Source organism: Jaculus jaculus, chromosome 4 (assembly GCF_020740685.1).
Source record: "Jaculus jaculus isolate mJacJac1 chromosome 4, mJacJac1.mat.Y.cur, whole genome shotgun sequence".
Classification (NCBI taxonomy): domain Eukaryota; kingdom Metazoa; phylum Chordata; class Mammalia; order Rodentia; family Dipodidae; genus Jaculus; species Jaculus jaculus.
The window spans coordinates 122,637,630-122,653,107 of NC_059105.1; the positions used below are offsets into that span (position 1 = coordinate 122,637,630).

The 15,478-nt window shown below is 44.4% G+C and overlaps 1 protein-coding gene across 5 annotated transcripts in view; it reads left to right on the top strand.

The window, feature by feature from the left end:
* Window positions 1-2,595: 2,595 nt before the first annotated feature.
* The window catches only part of Psd4 (pleckstrin and Sec7 domain containing 4), a 46,454-nt gene continuing 33,571 nt past the window's right edge, over window positions 2,596-15,478 (top strand). For 4 of the 5 annotated variants that reach the window (XM_045148257.1, XM_045148260.1, XM_045148261.1 and 1 more), the window contains exons 1-2: window positions 2,596-2,652; window positions 8,760-8,849. The gene's annotated coding sequence lies outside the window, so the exon portion shown is untranslated. Of the gene's footprint in view, window positions 2,653-2,689; window positions 2,754-8,759; window positions 8,850-15,478 lie in introns of those variants that run through there. The other variant, XM_045148258.1, reaches the window with a different exon arrangement.

Sequence of the window (15,478 nt, forward strand, 5' to 3'; positions counted from 1 at the left end):
CAAGGTTCTTTATTATTTATCATAGCTTTTCTTTTTAGTTCATTAGTTATTAATAACACAACCTTGGTTGTTTGTGGGACTTTTTCAATGTACTTATTCCTCTTCACTACATATTTTTCTGTTTCTTTGAATAATTTTGTGTTACATGTTGACTGTCAAGGAAATTAGTTTAGTGGAAGCTCATCCTGGTCTTGTGGATTAGTTTTCTATTTTATTTCCATGAATACTGGGGATGTAGTCCTATTGTCTAGGTGTGACTATCCTGGGGTTTCAGTGAAAGCTCAAAATTTTTACTCAGTCAGAAATGACAACACTTAAATTACATTCCTCTGGGGTTACTAACTGTTCAACCTTCTGTCCACTGTTGTTTTCTGGAGTTATTTTCATTCGGCCCCATGTGTTCACTCAGGGGTCCCAAGGATTTGCAAGGGGTTTGTATGCACACACATTTCCCCTTTGTAGCTCCCTTTTCCCACTCAGGAGCAGCTCCCCCTGCCATGTGTAAGACAGCTACTGCTTATCTGCTCTGCTGAGCTGCAGGTTTTTGTATTTGGCTCATCCTCCTATTCTATAGTGCCCACCAGTACCTGGCGTGCATACAGTAGATGCACAAGAAATATTCATAGGGCGGACATACGCAGTAACGATTACTGACTGGCCCCCTCAGGACCCATCCTGTTGCACAGGGATTTGAAGAACCCTTATGCCCTGTCTGTCTCTCTGTGTGACTTTGGTCAGGTTTCTTACCTTCTCTGGGTCTCATTAAGTGTAAAGCTTCCTACCTAACAGAGTTGTAAAAAGTTTACGTGTAGCTCTCCATACACATTAGCTGTGGCCGGCCGTTGCTTACAGAGCACTTGGTCAGCTCTGCTTTCAGGCACCATTCAACTAACCGCTGAGCTTTTCCATGATGCCAGTTTCTAAGGCAGCTAAAAATATCACGGGACATACAGGAAACATGGAATCACTCAACTCAAAATTTCACATAGTGACAGAAACACAAGCTGGAGCGTGCTTGTAAACGTCATCCCACATCCGTGGGTAAATTTGGGGAAATATGCCACCAATCCCAATCCCCTTAGGGAAAGTTCATAGCAGCGGCGCGAGTCAGAGCTCTCCATGTAGTCTTCCCTAGCACTCAGAGGTAAGAAAGAACTACTGGAGACAAGAGGACGCTCCAACGGGGCTCGGCGCGACGAGCAAGTATCTGCGTCTAGCCTGGGTTTCCGGAGCCCGTGCTGGAAAAGCGAAGGCTGGAGGCCCGCACCCCTCTCTCGGCTCCCGCGGCGGTCCGACCAGTCGGCCGGCCCCGCCCCGCCCCGCCCCGCCCCGCCCCGCCCCGCGCTCGCTCCGCCCGCCTCCCCTCCCGGAAACCCGGATCCCCGCGAGCCCGCCGAGGGCCGCCAGTAGCCGCCCTCGCGCGGCGGGGGCGCACAGCCTTGGGGCGTGGGGGCGGCGGGAGCCCGAGCTGGAGCCCGGCGGGAAACGGGTAAGAGCAAGTGGGGAGGGCCGGACTGGACTGAGGGGAACGAGCCACCACGGGCCTCCACCGCCCGGTGCGGACACCGAGTAGGTGAGCACCTGCGGAGCCACGATGGGTCGCCGACGAGACGACCTGGGCTCTGAGCCCGGGGCAGGCTGCAGCGAGCGGGGACCCCGGGGTATTCAGCCTCCCTGAAGGGAGTCACTCCAAGCATGGACTGCGGTGTCTCCAGAGACCTCACAGCGAGGCTGATGGATTGGGGTTCCAAGTGTCCAAGAGAGCAGGGAGTCCTCATCGTCTGAGCTTTGCGCCTCGATGCTCCCATGGCAGGTGGGGACCCTCCCCTCTCTAGCTCCAGCTTGATGGAAGCTGGGTTAGGGGGTTGCCCCCAAGGCATGCACTGACACTAAGGAAACTGCATTTCTTCCCCACCTGCTTAGTGCAGACCTCTTTCCATGGCTCTTGAAGTGTCTGGGCACAAAGCTTGGAGGACATTCCTGGGAAAGTTAACAGTGCTCACCCCACAATCCCTCTGAGGTTCCTTTCTGGCCATAGGATTGAGTGTAGCTTGTCCTTTTTCAGCAGGTCAGTGATAGAGCCAGGGGTGTGAATTCTACTGGATATTTTCAGGCCATGGGATGGGTTTTACCACTGTGATCAGTGCATTCATCAAACCCCTGTGTCCATAGCCAGCATAAGTCAGAAGGCTAGGTAGGATCAAAGTAAAAAGTGGGGCTATTTTAACCTCATCTGCCAATGAACCTCATTAGCTCAGCCCCGCCTCAAGTCCATAGCTGATTGGATGTAATTAGCATCTAATTGAATGTCTGTGAGACCCTCTGTTTGAGAAACAAGCCAAGGTCAAGTTTAGACAGCGTGTAGTGCTATGGTTCACTCCGCCTTGTGTTGGTGGAAGGAAAGAAGTCAGTTTATTTAGCAGGTTTTTGTTAAGCTTCAAGGCCATTCAGACCTGTAGGTACTGTGAATGTAGTCCTTTACATACTGGTTGTAGGAGACAGAGTAAAATGGTGACTTGCATTTTCAAGTATTTTATTTTTATTTATTTATTTGACAGAGTAAGAGGGAGAGAGAGAGAATGGGCGTACCAGAGCCTTCAGCCACTGCAAATGAACTCCAGAAGTGTGTGTCCCCTTGTGCATATGACTAAGGTGGGTCCTGGGGAATTGAACCTGGGTACTTTGGCTTTGCAGACAAGCGCCTTGACGGCTAAGCCATCCCTCCAGCCCAACTTGCATCATTTTAGAGAATGGTAAGTGGTATAGAAACAAAAAAACAAAAAGAAAAGAAAAGAAAAATACACCAAAACAGGTCAATGAGGGATATGGCAAGGAAACAAGAGAAATTGGCCCTTAGCTAGAAAGGGTAGCAGCAGACTTCTTAAATTGAGGTGAGGAAATGGTATTGTCTTGAGGTCTGAAGTGTGGAGACAAGCCAGTGAGTGGGAGTTACAAGCTGTCTGTAAGGTCCATGAGCAGTGGATGAGGTGAAGTTCTTAGAGTACTTATTGTTGAAGCTAAAGTGGAGCCCTTGCTTCAGGTCCACACTGCTATTTTATCAGGGTGGAGTTCTGGCTGTTGCCCCCCATGTTTAGGGAAGTATAGAGATGTTACATGAAAATGTTCCCCTTAGGGCTGGGGAAATGGCTTAGTGGTTAAAACATATGCCTGTGAAGCCTAAGGATCCTGGTTCAATTCCCCAGGATCTACTTAAACCAGATGCACATGGATCTGGAGTTTGTTTGCAGTGGCTGGAGGCCCTGGCATGCCCATTCTGTCTTTCTCTCTCTCTCTCTCTCTCTCTTTCTCTCTCAAATAAATAAATAAATAAAATATTTTTTAAAATGTTCTCCTTATAAAATAGCTGTGTCCAGGTACATTCCCACAAGTTCTGGTTTTAGGCTGTGGAGAGAGAGAGGAAATGTGGTTGCAGTATAAACATTGCATAGTGTGTATGAGGTCAGTTGGTCAGGTTCTATTCAGTCCTACCCAGTCTGCCACCCAGCCTCCTGCCCATGGTTCCATTTCCATTTCCCTGTGGACTCTCTGCTACCACCTTATCCCCACACCTCTCTTAGATGCTGGCCCTAGTCTCTCCTTCCTCTAGGATCAAGGTGGGTAGCAATAATCTGGAGAAAATTGTTATCTCAGTTTGTTTTCTGTTACTTCAACAAAGTACCTGAGACTGGGTAATTTAGTTTTTAAAAAATAGATGATTTATTTAGGTCATTGTTCTGAAGGCTAGGATGTCCAAGATTGTGGTGCTGGTATCTGATGGGGGTTTTCTTGATGTATCCTAACATGAGGAGGGTACCAGATAGCCAGACAAAGCAAACTAATAAGAGAGCAGCCACGTTTATGACACCCCATTAATCCATTAATTCATGAATAGATGAATCTACCTATGGGAATGAACCATTATGACCTAATCAGTTATGAAGGCTTCACCTCTTAAATTAGCATGACTGGGAATTAAGCTCCAATCCCATGAAATTTTGAGGACACATTCAGATCATAGGAATTACCATTGCAACTGGCTCTCCTGATTTTCACATCAAGACTGGGGAGAACAGGAAGGCATATTTTCAGGTCATGGCCCAGTGCAACAAGGTTGTTGGCTGGGTGGAGATGAGCCATTGGAGACCTGGTGAGGGGTGTGTTTTAGCTGAAAGATGTTTGTCCACAATGGAGAGGAATCCCCAAAACATGACCACACGTAGTAGCAAGAGGAAACACTAGGGAGCTAGGCTTGGTGGCATTCACCTATAATCCCAGCATTTGGGATGATGATTATGAGTTTACCAGCCTGGGCTATATTAGAAGATCTTGTCTCCAATAATATGAGAGAGAGAGAGGGAGGGAGGGAGAGGGAGAGAGAAAGAAAATGAGTGCAGAGAGACTAGGGTTGTGAGTACATTTTAAAATATTTTAATGGTAATGTTTGTATATGTGTTAAATATTTTTTCAATTGTTAAAATATAATTTATTTCCAAGAGGAGAGTGGGGAGAGAGAAAAAGAGAGGAAGAGAGAATGGGTGTGCCAGGACCTTCAGCTGCTGCAAATGAACTCCATATGCATGCACTACTTTGTGCATCTAGCTTTATGTGGGTACTGGGAAATTTAACTTGGCTTGCTAGGCTTTGCAGGCAAGCTCCTTCACCACTTAGTAATCTCTCCTTCCTCTAAATATTTTTTAGAAATAATTAAAACAGCCCTTAAAGTCACCAGTGAAGAATTTCCTATCCTCTGATCTCTGATCCTTCTCCTTGTTGCTGAACCCAAACCTGTCTTACTTGCCTCTTGAAAAGGGCCCAGTGAACTGTGAACCAACTTTGCAGCAAGGAAAGGTATTCTATAAACCAGCAGCCATATGGTAAATGCCCATTTTAACACAGATTTTTGCTTGTGGGTTCATTTGTTTATTTGAGACTCATTATTGGAGACAAGATCTTCTAATATAGCCCAGGCTAGTAAACTCATAATCATCATCCCAAATGCTGGGATTATAGGTGAATGCCACCAAGCCTAGCTCCCTAGTGTTTCCTCTTGCCACTACGTGTGGTCATGTTTTGGGGATTCCTCTCCATTGTGGACAAACATCTTTCAGCTAAAACACACTCGTCACCAGGCCTCCAATGGCTCATCTCCACCCAACCAACAACCTTGTTGCACTGGGCCATGACCTGAAAATATGCCTTCCTGTTCTCCCCAGTCTTGATGTGAAAATCAGGAGAGCCAGTTGCAATGGTAATTCCTATGATCTGAATGTGTCCTCAAAATTTCATGGGATTGGAGCTTAATTCCCAGTCATGCTAATTTGAGACTAGGCTGGCCTTGAAGTCTTGATCCTCTTGCCTCCACCTTTTGAGTGCTGGGATTGCAAGCATGGGCCACCATACCCAGTTGCATGTTAAGGATCAAACTCAGGGCTTCACATCTGCTGGGTAAGCACACTACCAACTGAGCTCCATCCTCAGCCCTTAATTCAGAGCCTTTTATCTGTAAAGGAAATGACTGAAGAAACTGGCTGCTGGTGATCTGGTCTGCATCAGTCATGAAGGGAGAGGAAAGAGGTTGAGGAAGTATCAGGTAAATCAACCTTGCATCCCTACTTTAAAGGTTTATTGAGAGCCACATGCTCAGGAGGCACAAACTTTTCTAGCAAAGATAGACATGTATAAATACAGTGTGGTGGCTCTGGGGCTGTAGTGCTGTGGGCTAGGTTTTCTTTCTGTTATAAGCATGGCTGCATCCTCAGAGCCCATATATGTGTGCATACCTTCCCCTTTTCCTTTTGTTTTTACAGATAAAATAATATAAATATAAATATAATACTTTTTTTAAAATTTAATTTATTAGTTTTCATTTCAGTGAATACAGGCAGTTTGGTACCATTATTTAGGCTCATCTGTGATCTACCCCCTCCCATTAGACCCTCCTTGTTAATGAAAATGGGTCGTGCATTGTGGAGTTAGCCCCCAGTTATTAGTATGATAAATGTCTCTGCAAATCATGACCCAACATGTAACTCTGACATTCTTTCCAAGAAAACCTTAGCATTAACAGTCTTTTAAGAAATATAAATTAATTTGACCTTTTAAAATTTTATTTATTTACTTATTAGAGAAGAGAGAGATATGTCAGAGTTTTCTGCCACTGCAAATGAACTCCAGATGCATGTGCCACTTGATGCATCTGGCATAAATGAGTACTGGGGACTTGAAGCCTGGGATGTTAAGCTTTACAAACAAGCACTTTTAACCACTTAGCCCTCTCTTCAGCCTGAACCTCACCTTTTACATGCATTTCTTGATGAATGGATGTACTGTATGTATAAAGCTAGTCAACTGAGAGTTATAGGTTGTTTTCCATATTTTTGTTTGTTTGCTTTTGTAAACAATGGTGGCTGAAAGGTATTTGTACCTCATCTCTCTTCTCAAACTCATCAGTGTGGTTTAAAAGTTCTGTATATGTTAGCTTGTTTCACCAGCTGCTCTCTAACAACACAGCATGACTTCCTTATGAAAGCTCTGATTTCCCTATAGCTCTGCCAACTTGGGGGGGGGGGGTTGCATCATCCTTTTGTTTTTGCTGACTTGGAAATTATAATATAGGATAAATAATATAGGATAAATGGTGTTTTGCGTCTTCCTAGGTTTTAAACTCTTTGTCCTTCTGTTCATATCCTTGATATGTTTGTTAGCTTTGTATTATTGAGCAAGCACTCTACCAACTAAGTTACTTCCCCAGCCTGTGTTTGATAGGTTTCTGTTACTGTAATAAAATACCTGAAATAACCAATTTATAAAAAGGAAAGGTATATTTTCTATGATTGTAACAAAATATTTAAAATAATCAACTTAAAAAGTAAAAAGGTGGGCTGGAGAGATGGCTTAGCAGTTAAGCGCTTGCCTGTGAAGCCTGAGGACCCTGGTTTGAGGCTCGATTCCCCAGGACCCACGTTAGCCAGATGCACAAGAGGCTGCACGTGTCTGGGGTTTGTTTGTAGTGGCTGGAGGCCCTGGCGCGCCCTTTCTCTCTCTCTATCTGCCTCTTCCTCTGTTGCTCTCAAATAAATAAATGAAAATAAACAAAAATTATTTTTTTTAAAAAAGTAAAAGGTTTTATTTTGGCCCACAGTTTTGGAGGCTTCAGTCTCTGGTCAGCTGAACTATTGCTTTGGTTCTGTGGCCAAACACAGCTGCTTAACTCATGACCAAGAAGCAAAAGAGAGAAAGAAACTTGTCTGGGGTCCCAGTGATTTAAGACCTCTTACTAGGTCTCCTCTGAAAGGTTCTACCACTTCCCTAAGTTGCGCTATGGGTTAGGAACTAAGCCTCTAACTTTAACACATGCAACTTTTGTAGGCCTGTATCCCAGTGATTGCCCCACGTGTCTTCCACCCCTCCCAACCTCATGAGCAGCAGCCATTCTGATGCATTTATGATAGGTTTATCCTTAGAGCTGAACATATTTTAGAAGAAGGCATGGTGATGACTTATATATGCATGCATTACATATATTACATTGTGCTATAAAAAATGATCTTTTCTTATATATGCTATAGCCATTTCTTTTTTTTTTTGTGTGATGAACTGGTGATATGATTCCTGAGAGGTCAGAAGCCCCTGTATTTCTCATATCTGCTGCATGAGGGGAGAGCCCAGGTTGTTGGCAACACTGCTCACTGAAAAAGCTATCTAATGTGAAGCCATTTGCTTGGGCCCAGAAGTGAGAAGGGCAATCTTGGCATGTGGGCCAGCTGCTAGGTCTGAAGATGAGGAGAGTTCCTCTCTGCAAGTAGGGCTCTGGGCTATAGAGGGTTTCCTGAGTCTTCAGGAAGTCAGTTCTTGGGAAGGGAACCTGTGGGAATGACTTGACATTACTCTGGAAGAGAGAAACTTGAAGGGTCAGAGAGGCCTAGCCAGATCAAGAGCCTTGGGGCACCTATGTATGGAGAAGTGGATGAACAGGCTGGGCCAGCCAAGGAAACCTGGTGTTTTAATTTAGTGTGTGTGTGTGTGTGTTGTGCACATATGCATGCTTGTTATGTGTGTGGGGACATTTGTGTGATGGTTCATGTGCACGTGTGTGCACTTGTTTGCATGTGGGGGTCAGAGGACAACTTGAAGTGTTCTTCCTCAGTATATTCTCCACCTCTTTTTGAGACAGGGTCTCTTACTGGCCTGGAGCTCACCAAGTAAGCTAGATTAACTGCCCAGTGAGCCCAGGGATCCACCATCTCTGTCTCCCCAGCACTGAGTTATAGGTATGTACTCTAAGCCTGATATTTTATGTGGGTACTAGGGATTAAGCTCAGTTTCCTATATTTGTGAGGCAAGTTTACCAACTGAATTATATCTACCCAGCTCCAACCAGAGGTATTTTTGAAAACTTTCTGCTATTCTGGAACATGGGGTTATAGACAAGGAGCACCTCATCCTTTTTGACTGGAGGATACAAAGCTGTGCTGAGGTACAGGAGGAAGGTGACCTTAGACAATGTGATGTGCTGGTTCTGTCCTGCAGATGTGAACTGGCAGGTACTAGCACTGCTTCTTCCTGCAAGGACCTACCTGCAGAGTGATGAGGCTAGAGAGTAAGTCTATCCCTACTGGTCAGAGGGCTCAGCACAGCCCAAGGCTTTGTCATGACCTTTCTGGTGGCCCAGAAATGCCTTGAGTTGCCTTCCTCCTTCCTTGCCAAGCATACCTGCACTTTCTTTTTATAAGTCATGTCATGCCTTGTTTTCCTGCTAGCGATACACACCTGGATTACTACTCAGTGATTAATGGCTGATCAGAATGATTGTAAGGAAGAGGAAGACATACGTCTCTTTCTCCAAAGAGGTAAGCACTGAAAACTGACAGATCCAGCTGTACAAAGTGTCTGCTCACTTACGTATCCTTGTCATGATTTTTGGCACAAGAGGTTTTCACCTGTAATATTTCCTTAATATTTTTCTCCACATGTACATATTTACAAACCACATGCAGTAGGTATGATCTATTTTAGCCTTTTATTCTAAGTAACAACATCTAAGAGACCACAAGCTTACTACTATAAAGCTGTATTTCTCTAATGCATATTCAAATAAACACCTACAAAAAGGTTCATTATGTATATTATATATCCAGTTAGAGAAACACAACTTGAATTTCTGGATTGTAGGAGTAGGTAATCTTTGCAAATGCTTCCTCCCCACTCTACTTAGGGGAGGATATTGTCTTAGATTTCATGATGAATTAGCAAATTAAGCTGACAAAAGACAGATGAACAGGAATAACTGGCTTTTTACATGATGAAAGTTAAAGGCTTGTTAATACTTAGCTGGGAAAAAGAAGGAGCAGAAAAAGGTGTCTATGGGGAGAAAAAACAGATGGATTTTTGAGAAAACAAAGACAAAGAAAGTTTGTGATAATGTTTATTCATGAGTGGTTCTGCCAGCTCCTTCAGAGCTTCTCCAGAGAGAAGGACTTGGCTAGGTTTATTTCTCTTTTCCCTTCTGGGAGTAGACCCTCCCTGAAGAAGGAATTTATAGCAGCCTTGTTTCTCAGAAGTTGCTGCCTTCCATCATGTAAAAGAAGTTCCAAGAAGGTTTCTTGCTGCATCTACTGTATTTCAAATGTCTTCATCTTAAAATACTATTTGTATCAACACTGGGGTTCCATGTAGCTCTCCAACACCTGTATCAGGGAGGTGATGCTGGCAGCCACTTTTGGGATGGAGATAGCTAAGGGTCAAGAACAGTAGTCATGGTTCAGTAGTAGAACATTTGCGCAGCACACAGTAGACCCTGGCTTTCATCCCCAGCACTAACCCAAACCTGTGCAGTTTGAAATTCTCACCATTGTAAAATAATCTCCCAGTACTTAAACTGACCAGAGATATTTCATCATTACTTAATTATTATAAGTAGTGACTGGTTCTGGGCTGGTGTGCTTTAGCAGATGTCTGGGTTTCTTCTAGTCCCAAGGATGTAGGACATGGAGGGTGAATAACTACAGAGGCCACATGAAAGGGAGAACCCCATGACAAGGGGCTACAGAGAAAATGTTCATCCAGAGTACAACCCAGGAGGCACATCCTTGGACACAAAGAAGTAGTAAACCTGCAAGTTTGCAGGGTAAGTTTTCATGCAGGGGCAGAGGAAAACCTGCCGCTCTCATTTGGGCTGTTTGCCCCTGGCTATCTGTCTGCAAACAGATAGGGTTTTTTTTTTTGTTTGACAGGTCACATGTGGACTTCCTAAGGTTAAAAGACTACCTCAAGATTGAGTAACCAAGTGCACATGTGCTTGCCATTCACTTTTCTTCCCCTTCCTTCTGAGAACTGAGCCTTAGGGCCTTAAACATTCTAAGCAAATGCTCTACCCAAAAGGGATAGTGCCAGCCCTATTCATTCATCCATTCATTAATTTACTAACTCATTCATTCCTTTTGAGAAAGGGTCTTGCTAAATTTCTCAATGGCCTAGGCAGTTTTTGAACTCATGATCTTCCTACCTCAACCTCCAGAAAGGCTGGAATTTTAATCATGCATCACCATACCTACTTTCAGAATCACTTGTCTTCTTCAGGGAATTGAGGGAAGTATTGATGCCCACAGATGTACTGTGAACTTGGTGGTGATAATTACTATGGTTTCTTCCCCTTCCTCTTTGTCCTGCTTCTGAGACACACCCCACCTCAGGACGCAGGCATTCAGGAGGGTTGCATCAGGCCTCTGCAATTTTCTTACTCTTTAGAAGCTTGGGCCTTGCCCCACCTCCAGTTCTCTGCTCTGATCCCTGGGGACCCACCCCCAGGCCTGCGGATGGATGTCCTCCTGAAGATTCAGCTTGCAGAGGTTAGAAAGCTGGAAAGAAGTGAACCTTTTATTAATGGAGAAAAGAGCATGGGTCTGCTTTACTTCCATGCCTCTCTAAAAGAGAGAACTGTTATTGGGAAAATTTCCAAGGTATGAGATCCTATTGATGTACATCAGGCCTCCCCTGCCTGGTAGCTAGTGAACCTACAAGTTTGGTATTTCAGCTCCATCAACTCTAGATTTTTAAGGACCCTAGTTGGGAAAAAAGGCTTTGGGCTTACATCACATGAGACCCGACCCCACTGGTTTGGAGAGAAGGTGTATATCATGCTGGGTATATGTGTAGCATAAGGATAGTAGCCAGTTAGAGCAGGAAGTATTTGATGGAGTCTGAGAACTCCAGTGACTACTCAGACCTTCAGTCTCATCTGTCTGGAGCATGGGCACAGTGATGCCCTTCTTCCCCCAAGCTCCTAAGGACTAGAGAGACTACATTTGGAGGGCTAGGTGGAAGTTGCCACACAGCCTCAGGAAAGGCCATACCCAGGCCTTGTTACCTCCTGTTCTACTCTCTTTGCCTATAGGAGAAAATCCCCAAGGCTATTCTCCCAGGTGATAGGTTCCCTTCCTCTCCTCTGCTAGAGCTCAGAGTGTGAGAAGCCACTTCACCACTGCCACTACTTGTGCTGAGCAGTTTCCTCTGTGGGCAAACAGGAAGTAGCACAGTTTACCTCCTGGGAGCAGAAGGGGCTCTCTGGCCATGCTGCAAGCTGTGGGCTCTGTGGGATGTATGCTGTTTTTTGTGGCCAGGTCAGGAAGCTGCGTGTCCTCTGGGCCCCTGCAGGGGATGGTGGTCTGGGGAAGGGACTCCAGGAGTATAGGAGAGGGATGCAATCAGTAAAAGCTCACTGCTGGTGAGACTCTGGAGCCAGGAGTTATCTTGGTCTCCACCAACAGATCCCATACTTGAGTTTTGCCCCCACATACACAAAAGTTAACTTTATGAATCTGACACACTGCCTAGTGTGCTAAGGAGACAGATAAAAGTTCATTTTTAAAAACTGCCTCCATTCCAATTTAAACTTTTTCATAAAGTATGAGAAAGAATTAGTAATCATGTACAGCAGATCAAACTGGTTTTAAAGAAACATTAAAAAAAAGTTAATGACCATTGGCATTTTTCCAACTTCAAAGACATAGTATAATCTTTAGGTAGTCTGTGTCAAACTTATAAGGCTAATTTAATCATCCAAATTTATAGCTTTTGGTCCACTTAAGACCAAAGATGAAAATGTAGATAGTAGATAGTTCTACAAAGGAAAAACAGTTCCCAACTAACACTTTGGGGTGGATTTCCAAATTTCCCACTTCAGATGATACTGAGTTTTTCCTTGGGTTTCAGTGGTTCATAGGGTTCCCTCCCCCCCCCCCACACACATAGACTACTATTATTCTCGGTCTCTTTTTTTGTAAGCATAAATACAAACTTTCTTTATTACATATGATATTGGGATATAACCTTTGATATTTAAAGTTACTAGTTCATATGTGATTAGACTGTCAATGAGATTGCTCCAGATCTGATGAACTCAAAGAAGTCAGGCAGGATTCTTCTTATACAACAGCCAGTCCCCAGATATATCAGCCTGGAGTTGCAGCCCATCCACAAAACATGTGTAAATAACCTGGGGTCAGAATTTCAGAATAATCTATAGACAGATCATTAAGGCTGTAAATTCTCTCTGTATGTCTGTCTCTCTCTGTCTTACATACATACACACACACACACACACACACACACACACACACACAAAACCACAAGGAACCTACTTAATGTAAGAGATCTTCATTGTTTCAGATTTTTAAAAATAGAATAAAATAAGACACAAATTATTGCATTTTGCTTCTTATAGTCTCAAGAAGATGATAGTCATAGGAGATAGAGCTGAGATGAAGACTCCCAAGAGTCTTGGAGTTTCTTCAGTCTTGAAGTTTGTTGTAAATAAGAACCACTCATATTGTAAACATTCATAGGATTTTATACATATTATTATATGTGATATATATATGTATATATGTGTGTGTATGTGTGTATATATATATATATGTATGTATGTATGTATGTATGTATAAAATCACATAAAACCATTGCCTAGAAGGAAAGAGAGAGGCAGGTTCATTCCCCACATTGTTATTTGGAAATTCAGAAGGGGGAGATGACGGCCTTAATCCCTTATTAAGTGGCTGAGGGGAATTTGTATGTCAAACAGAGAGGAATGAAGTTCATGGTCAAGAGAAGGCTGCAGACCCATAAACAAGAGGAGGTGTTGGAGCCTGGGCTTGAAGTAGGAGGTAGATTCCTTGACCAACTGACCAACACTGTTCCAGCTTTGGTGAACTGAGCCGTAGTGGATCACTGGAGAAGTTGGATTTCATGAGGAGTTGGATCTGGCCCATAGTCAGGAGGTGACACTGCTGCTTACGTCCTTGTTTTCCTTGCCTCATCACCACCCTGCCTCTATCTCCATTATACCCTTTAACTTCACTTGACCATATTTATGAGTGATCATTTTCACTTTTCATCTTCCTCGACTTTCCAGTGGGCTTTTGAACAGCCAACAATTTCCTCCTTTAGAAGTAACCTTTTCTCTTGTCTTTTGTGAAAGCATTCTCTTCTGTTCCTCCTGCCCTTACTAGTCTCCTTTGCAGACCTTTCCTCTCCCATTCTGGTGGGTTTTACCACCCTTGGCTCAGATACCTCTCTGCTGTTCATATAGGCTCCTAAGTTCCAGGCGTGTTTTTCATATGCCAGCCTGAGTTTTTCAGACACCTAAACCCAATATTTAAAATTCAAAGCATTGATTTCCTTCTACAAGTTCCCTCTTCCACTTTTCTCCCACTTCAGCAAATGCCATAGTTACTACCATCCAATTGCTCAAGCCAGAAGTCTGGAAGTTGTTATACCACCCATATGATTAAGCAGCAGGACTTCCCAGCCATTCCCAGTCTTTAAATTCCGAGTCCTAGGCCTGCTATTCTCATCCAAGGCAGTGTCCTCCCTTACCTGGGCATCCAGAGCTATCTGACTGGTCTCCTTGCCCTGTGTAGCCCTTGATGGCCTGTTCTCCATGCAGCAGACAAGATGATTTTACAAATCTGAATAAAACCCTCCCTGGCCTACCAGTTCCCTGACTGAAGTGCATGTTCACTTATGGTTGTGGATTCTGCTTGGCCCTCTGTGTACTACCACTATCAATACTGTTGTCCATTCCCTTGACCTTCCCAACCCAGGTAAGGAGTTAGACCTGCACCTCCCCAGCCTACAGTGCTCTTCCCTGCTATTACCTCCACAGAGGCCACCCACATGGCAGTGAGTTCACTCTGCTGCTGTCACTTCTCCCAACTTCTTCCTCCTGGCTTTCATCATATTTTATAAGCTGGCGTTGGTTAGCTAACCTGCTTGCTTATTTCCTATCGCTCAATTGGAAGCTCCCCAGGAACAAGAGTCACATGATTTATACCTGGTGAATTAGCAGCTTCTAGCATGGGCCTGTACTCAGTAGGTGCTGGCTTGAGCCATGGTCACATGCCATAAGCATCTGCAAGGCTGGGAGCCCAAAAAAGGGTTTGCTTCTTGGTGCTAAATATAGCTTTCTGATTTACCCAGCTGGGTGGAGACTTGTGAAATCCCCAGTGTTGAAGGAATTACAACTTGGAGGAGAGAATGGACCAGGTTACACTAAGTTGAAGGTGTTTATAAAGTTGTGCCAGCATTTGTCAGTCCTAGAAAGTGTGGTGGTCTGGTCCCATTGTGGCCATCAGGACTCCATCTGATATGATAAATATGTAAAAGTTATGCAGAACTAACAAATTGTCATAAATTATGTCTTATTTCCTTGCCTTATTTTTTTCTAAGTCCCAATTTATTAGCAGCCTGGAGGTGCAAGTTTATAGGAGGACTTAGCCTCCTTTCAGTGAGGCTACTGTGGCAAGCCCACTCCAGCCTTCAGCTCTGCCTCCTGTTCCCTTTTCCACTCTGACTCTACATCATGTGCTTCACTAGGTATGTGACCTGAGCATGGCACCAAGCCCAGTCCTCTAGCCCACCCCCTGCTATTGCTGCTCCACTCCAGGCTAGGGCTGTACAGGACACCAATGTCTTGGATCCGTAAGAGGAGGACACTCAGGTTCACAGCAGAGAGTTCCAGGATCTTGGGTACCCAGAGAGATGTATAGGTCCAGGTAGACACATCTATGGTGGGAGGGGTGCAGCCATAGAATGACCTGTGTTAGAGACGGGACATCTCAACCGTGAACCATATGCATGGAGGGTCTCTGATAGCACTTGCTTATAGACAAGGCCAGTGGAAAAGACCCAGGATAGACAGGTGCATTTCTGAGGGCTGAAGCTTAGAGTGGGTGGTATCTTTGGACCTTTAGCAGAGCAGTCAGTGGAGTTGAGGCTGGAGAAAGAGTGGACTGTGTAGATAGCATAGTACAGTGAGTGGGGCTCCACTGTCCTCCTCACTGTCATACTTTTGGGCACTACAGCCTATGTCCTTAGAATTTGTGTCTGGCACTCAGCCACTGGGACTGGGTGATAGTGCATGTGCCCAGAGGCTCAGAGTTTAAATCCCTGCATGTAATGTCCCATTTGTGTAATCCAGCAT